This window comes from Cannabis sativa, chromosome X (assembly GCF_029168945.1).
Source record: "Cannabis sativa cultivar Pink pepper isolate KNU-18-1 chromosome X, ASM2916894v1, whole genome shotgun sequence".
Classification (NCBI taxonomy): Eukaryota; Viridiplantae; Streptophyta; class Magnoliopsida; order Rosales; family Cannabaceae; genus Cannabis; species Cannabis sativa.
The window spans coordinates 39,922,396-39,929,570 of record NC_083610.1 but is presented as its reverse complement, the minus strand read 5'-3'; the positions used below and the strand labels follow the sequence as shown (position 1 = coordinate 39,929,570).

General features: G+C 39.0%; 1 long non-coding RNA gene across 1 annotated transcript; it reads right to left on the bottom strand.

Annotated features, from left to right (window-relative positions):
• Positions 1-235: 235 nt before the first annotated feature.
• Positions 236-6,515, bottom strand: LOC133031806 (uncharacterized). Its single transcript, XR_009684886.1, has 2 exons — positions 6,431-6,515; positions 236-463 (listed from the first exon to the last, which is right to left on the bottom strand). It is a non-coding gene; the product is annotated as an uncharacterized LOC133031806 (long non-coding RNA).
• Between the last annotated feature and the right edge of the window lie 660 nt (positions 6,516-7,175).

Genomic DNA, 7,175 nt, shown 5'->3' with positions numbered 1-7,175 from the left:
AGTCTCAGAATCATCCCACTTGACCTTCCCCAGGCGATGTGGGATTGCACAGCTTACCCGGTATTTCCCCTTACGGATCACGGGACTACTGACTGTCACAATCACCCCCCCTTACGGGGTCCGACGTCCTCGTCGACCACACTTCCGGCTGGGTCAAGGCTCTGATACCATATTGTAACACCCTGATTTCCCGAGATGTCACATAGGATAGTCCGTATAAAACAATTTAATAAGATAAAGACAATCAAATGCTGCTTTATTGAAAAATATCCAAGCATGAGATCTCATTGTTTAAAACAAAATACTTTAGTACTGTAAACTTAAATAAGAACTAGTTAAGTCAAAATAATAGTTCCAAAATGTTTAGCAGTTAAAAACACTAAAAGCAAAATACTGTGCCAGCCCCCTAACATGCGGTCCACGCCTCGAGCTCTTCATTCTCACTGCTTAGCCTTACCCTTACCTGCACACAGAGTACCCGTGAGCTAACGCCCAGTAAGAAGAGCTATGTAGGACATAACCCTCCTAACTAGTTACTTGACATAATTTGCTCTTTAATATTAATCAACAGTAATTCACATTCCATAAATATATCCACAACGCATGTTGTTCTCACATGCACCAATCATGTCTCATATCGCACATTATACTCACATACGATAATCAACTATACACTCATGTTGATCAGACATGAGGTAAACTGCCCTGCCTTGTGTTATTCTCACACTTGGCATCCAACAGGGCAATTAATTACCATAAGTTGTACTCACCCATGATAATGTTATAACCTGCAAGTGTTATGCTCACACAAGCAGCAAGATCCTAATATCATTCTCATGCTAACGATGCTCACAAAATATAAGGAAATCATAACACAATCAAATTAAATAGCAAACCAACCCAAGTTGTATGCATAACATACACCCTGTGCACAGATGTCCACTCTTCTTACCTCGCCGTTACGACCACACTTGCTACCTCGAGCACCTCAACGAATTTCCTTGTTGAGAACAAGATCCTAGACATTCATTAACACAACAATACACTCAAAATACATTCAAGTATGAATCTCTAAACTCATACAGAAACTTACGTAAAAATATGTAACACATAGGTCCATTTCGCTTGCATGACACACCATACATAAGCATTTATTATTTAGATTCACACAAACATATTGCATGGACTCAAACAAACATTCTTAACGTAAAACATGAATTCATACAACACATTTTTACGTAAAATTTACTAAAATACCATTTATTCTTATTAAAGTCCAAATAAATAGTTAATTAATCACCAATAATTATAATAAATACCTACAGCAACTAATAAATAATAAAACCTATTCCTTTTGACATCATAGACAGTAAATGATATTTCAAAAATACATTTTACTATTTTAACAACACTTATCTATTTTTCATATTTAACTTAAGCATTAATTAAGTAAATTCATGAAAAATACCAAAATTGATTAAAAACCGAATCTAACTCTTCTAATACACTTCATAATCTGTAATAAGTCATAAATAATTTTCTTTGAATTTTCTAAGCAACCTAGGTATTTTTCATAATTTAAATAAGAAATAACATCAATAATTCATGAAAAATACATAATCGCCTGAAAATTCAATCTACCAATTTTATAACAGTTTATATATCATAGTCCATCAAATAAAATTAATCTAGATTTTTCTGAGCAACCTAAGTATTTTTTATAATTAATTTAATAAATAACACAAATAATTCATGAAAAATACAAAATTAACCGAAATTCGAATCTACCAATTTTGCAATAGTTTATATCTCATAACTAATCATATAAAATATATTTAGATTTTTCTGAGTAGTCTAAGTATTTTTCATAATTAATCTATGAATTATACTAAATAATTCACAATAATTCCAAATAAATTCAGAAAATTATGAAACTTCACCAAGCACCTTAGAATAAAATAAGGAATCAAAATATACAAAAATATCTAAGAAAAACACCTCAAAAACGGTCAGAACGCGGTCGCCGGCGTTCTCGTCGGTTTCGTCGCCGGTAAAGTGTAACTTTGTCTCCGATGGCTCTTGAAGCGTCCTTTCGATTGGGGAAGCTCTCCACAATGCTCAGGACCTCAAAACGATCAAGAAAAGTGGTCCGAGAAGGCAGATCGGGGTTGTCTTCTTCGTTGGCGGTGTACCGCCTTTAATGGAGTCAAAATTTTGGATTTTCGTTTTGGACGTTAAAGCTTCATTTTCTTACGTCAAAAACAATCCTTAGGGTCCCATGCACTCAAATATAACCTCCCTTGACCCAAGAACAAGCTTAAACACGTTCGAATTCGAGTCCGTAACTAAGCCGCACCTTTGAAGCTTCAAAAATGGCGAATCTCAAAACGACGACTTCCGCCCCTTATACCACGTTAAAAAGCTTCCTTAGGTCGTATATAAGTGATCCCAAACCCCCACGTTCACCCAGGTTTCACTCCGCTTGAAGAAACGAAAATTTTCGGTATCGTATACGCCGTATACGTGCTCTCTCTCTCTCGTTGGTTCTCTGTTTTGGGTGAACGAAAATAGAGTTTAAAACCTAATTTCTATCGTGTTTAAACCCAAGCAAAATATCGCATTGAACCGAAGTGGAGCGATTCCCATTCCACCAAAATAGGCGTTCGGTTCGGTTGAATCGTGTATACGTATCGCATATACTAACTGTTAATAATAATAATAATAATAATAATAATAATAATAATAATAATAATCATACGATAATAATAATAATAATAATAATAATAATAATAATAATAATAATAATAATAATAATAATAATAATAATATGTTAATAATAATAATAATAATATACCCATATAACAATATCCAGACAAATGTATCTATTAGGCATTATACACATGCCAATAAAATCACATATTATATCATCATAAAAATAATTCCATACATATTATAAAAAAAATACTCTCAGCTAAATAAAATTACAAAAATACCCTTTCGGAGTTAGCGGATATTACAATTATCCCCCTCTAAAAGAAAATTTCGTCCCGAAATTTTACTCAAATAATTCTGGATATTATTCTCGCATATCAGATTCAAGCTCCCAAGTAGCTTCCTCAACCACACTGTTTCTCCATAGGACTTTCACCAGGGTAATTGTCTTATTTCTCAAAATCCTATCCTTTTGATCAAGAATCTTTACCGGACGTTCATTGTAGGATAAATCTTCCTGCAAACCCAGTGTTTCATAGCTCAAAACATGCGATGGGTCTGACACATATTTCCGGAGTTGAGATACATGAAATACATTGTGCACCCCAGATAATGATGGCGGTAAAGCTATTCTATAAGCTACACTGCCCACTCTATCCAATATCTGAAATGGACCAACATATCTGGGACTTAGTTTCCCTCTCTTGCCAAATCTCTTCACCGAGAGTCCTTTTCGTGGTGTCACTCGAAGAAACACATGATCACCCACTTCGAACTCAATGTCCCTCCGCTTCGTGTCCGCGTAAGATTTACGTCCGCTCCGAGCCGTGATCATTCTAGCCCTGATCTTCTGAATAGCTTCGTTGGTGTGCTGAACTGCATCTGGCCCTAGGAGTTTGTTCTCTCCCAACTCATCCCAATGCAGTGGAGACCTGCATTTTCTTCCATACAACATCTCATAGGGTGCTACCCCGATTGTAGACTGATAGCTGTTGTTGTAAGAAAATTCAATCAAAGGCAGGTATTTGCTCCATGATCCTTGGAAATCTATCACACATGCCCTCAACATATCTTCCAAGATCTGATTTGTTCTCTCAGTCTGACCATCTGTCTCTGGATGATATGCGATCCGAACTTCAATCGAGTTCCCATTGCTCTCTGTAAGCTTTCCCAAAAAGACGAAGTGAACCGAGCATCTCGATCACAAACAATAGAATACGGTGCCCCATGTAATCTCACAATCTCATTCACATAAAGTTCAGCAAAATGGTCCATGGAGTAAGTCATGCGTACTGGTAGAAAATGGGCAGATTTTGTATACCTATCAATGACTACCCAAATGGCGTCATGTTGCTTTGTAGTCTTAGGTAATCCAGTCACAAAATCCATGGAAATCTCTTCCCACTTCCATTCAGGGAGCTTCAGTGGTTGTAACAATCCCGCTGGTCTTTGATGCTCTGCTTTAACTTGTTGACATGTTAAGCATTTGGCCACAAATTCAACTACATCCTTTTTCATACCAGGCCACCAATACAATACTTTTAGGTCATGGTACATTTTAGTGGTCCCGGGATGAACTGAATAAGGTGTAGTATGAGCTTCTACCAATATCCCCTTCTTGAGCTCATCATTATCGGGCACATAAATTCGTCCCTTGAACCAAATTAATCCCGTGTCTGATATTTCATAATCTTTGGCGTTACTATTCAAAATTTCTTGCTTTAGTTCACTGAGCTTTTGATCTGTCGTCTGCCCCTCCTTAATTCTTCCTAACAAAGTGGATTGAAGTGTGACCTTTGCAAGTTGTCCTGTAATAAACTCTATACCAGCTCGTTCCATGTCTTCCACTAATTCCCTTGATACTCCTTGTAAAGTGGAAACTAGTCCGGGACCTCTACGGCTGAGTGCATCCGCTACCACATTGGCTTTACCAGGATGGTACATTATCTCGCAGTCGTAGTCTTTGACTAGCTCCAACCATCTCCTCTGCCTCATGTTTAACTCCCTCTGGGTGAAAAAGTACTTTAAACTCTTATGATCGGTGTAGATTTCACATTTCACTCCATAGAGATAATGACGCCAAATTTTTAGTGCAAAAACCACTGCGGCTAACTCTAGGTCATGTGTCGGGTATCTCTGTTCGTATTCTTTTAATTGCCTTGAAGCGTAAGCAATTACCTTCCCTTCTTGCATTAGAACACAACCCAACCCTTGTTTAGATGCATCACAATATACCGCAAATTGTCCCTCTTCTGTTGGTAAACTGAGGATTGGTGCTGAGATAAGTCTATTCTTCAACTCTTGGAAGCTTTGCTCACACTTGTCTGACCAGGAAAATTTTAGATTCTTCCTAGTTAATGCTGTTAAGGGTGTGGCTATCTTTGAGAACCCCTCAACAAACCTTCTATAATAGCCTGCTAAACCCAAAAAGCTTCGAACCTCTGAGGCGGTCTTTGGTCTAGGCCATTCTTTCACTGCAGCAACCTTAGCAGGATCTACTTTTATTCCCCCGTTAGTCACAATGTGGCCCAAAAATGCAACCTCGGACAACCAGAACTCACATTTTTTGTACTTGGCATACAATTGATGTTCTCTCAGTCGCTGTAAGGTCAAGCGTAAGTGCTCCTCATGTTCCTCCTCTGTCTTAGAATAAATCAGTATATCATCTATGAATACAATGACAAACTGATCCAGATATTCCTTGAAGACTCGGTTCATGAGGTCCATAAAAGCTGCTGGGGCATTTGTAAGTCCAAATGACATCACCATGAACTCATAATGCCCGTATCTCGTTCTGAAGGCTGTCTTCGGTATATCTTCATTTTTGATTCTTAGCTGATGATACCCTGAACGAAGATCAATCTTAGAAAATACCTTTTTCCCTTGAAGCTGGTCAAACAAGTCGTCAATCCTCGGCAGTGGGTACCGATTCTTTATAGTCACCTTGTTCAATTCTCGGTAATCTATGCACATTCTCATAGTACCGTCTTTCTTTTTAACAAATAGAACTGGTGCGCCCCACGGAGAGTAGCTAGGTCTGATAAACCCTAACTTAAGCAATTCTTCCAACTGTATTTTGAGTTCTTTCAATTCCGATGGTGCCATCCTATATGGTGCGCGGAAACCGGTGCCGTTCCGGCACTAATTCTATCACAAATTCGATTTCTCCGTGTGGTGGTAACCCGGGTAACTCCTTCCGGAAATACATCAAGAAACTCAAAGAACTACCCGTGTTTCCTCCGGCTTTCTTTCAATTTTCTTGGTGTCATCAACCACATTAACTAGATACCCTAAGCACCCACGCTGCAATAGTTGCCCAGCCTTCATTGCCGAAATAATAGGAGTGCGGGGTTTCTTTCCTACCCCCCTGAACTCGAAAGTCTCTCCATCTTCTGGTGTGAAAACAACTTTCTTTTGCTTGCGATCAATTGATGCTCCATATTTGGTAAGAAAATCCATGCCCAAGATTACATCAAAATCAAATAAATCTAATACAATCGTGTCTACAAATAATTCTCTACCATCTATCCCGACGTATATACCCCTAAGCCAACTTCTAGAGATTACAACCTCCCTGATGGTAACATGGTCCCAAACCCCACAGTAAATAATTCACTCGGTGCATTTATATGATTTACAATTGTGCTAGCAATAAAGGAATGAGTTGCACCAGAATCAAACAAAACTTTACAAGTGGTGTTGGCCATAAGAATCTGACCTGATACAACCGAAGGACTGGCCTCAGCTTCTGCTTGAGTGATGGCAAAAACTCTGGCTGGAACATACTTGTCATCTTTCTTGGGTTACTCGCTCTGTTCCCGTCCGTCCCCACAAGGGCAATTGCGTTTGATGTGTCCTTCTTTTCCACATTTGTAGCATGCTTTTGCGCGACACTCGCCGAGATGACGTTTGGTCCATTTAGGGCATTACGGAATGTTTCGCCCATCGCCGCCATTAAATCGTTGGTCGTTATCACTTTTGTACCTCTTGTCTCGACTTGGCTGCCCGTGACCGGTCCCGTCCCCGTTTCTTGTGGTCATTAGATTTGGCTCCACCTTTCTTAGATTCTCTCCGGCGGCATTTTCCTTCCAAATTTTATTTTCACTCCGCTCGGTAGTAAGAGCCATTTCGACAACTTGAGCATAGCCGAATTGACCCCGACACAATTTCCACATCTCGAGCAACCATTGGTTTCGTGCCTTCCACAAATCGATGTGCTCGCACTCTATCGCAGGGTACCAGATACGGAGCAAATTTCGCCAATCTATCAAATTTTTGTGCATACTCAGTCACAGTAAGACTCCCTTGGACTAACCCAAGAAATTCATCGACCTTTCTTGCCGGCTAACCGAGTTATAATACTTCTCATTAAAGACCCTTTTGAAATCGTCCCAGTTCATGGTATCTACATCCTTTGTTTGTTCCACCACCTCCCACCAGATACGAGCATCTTTCCTCAGCAT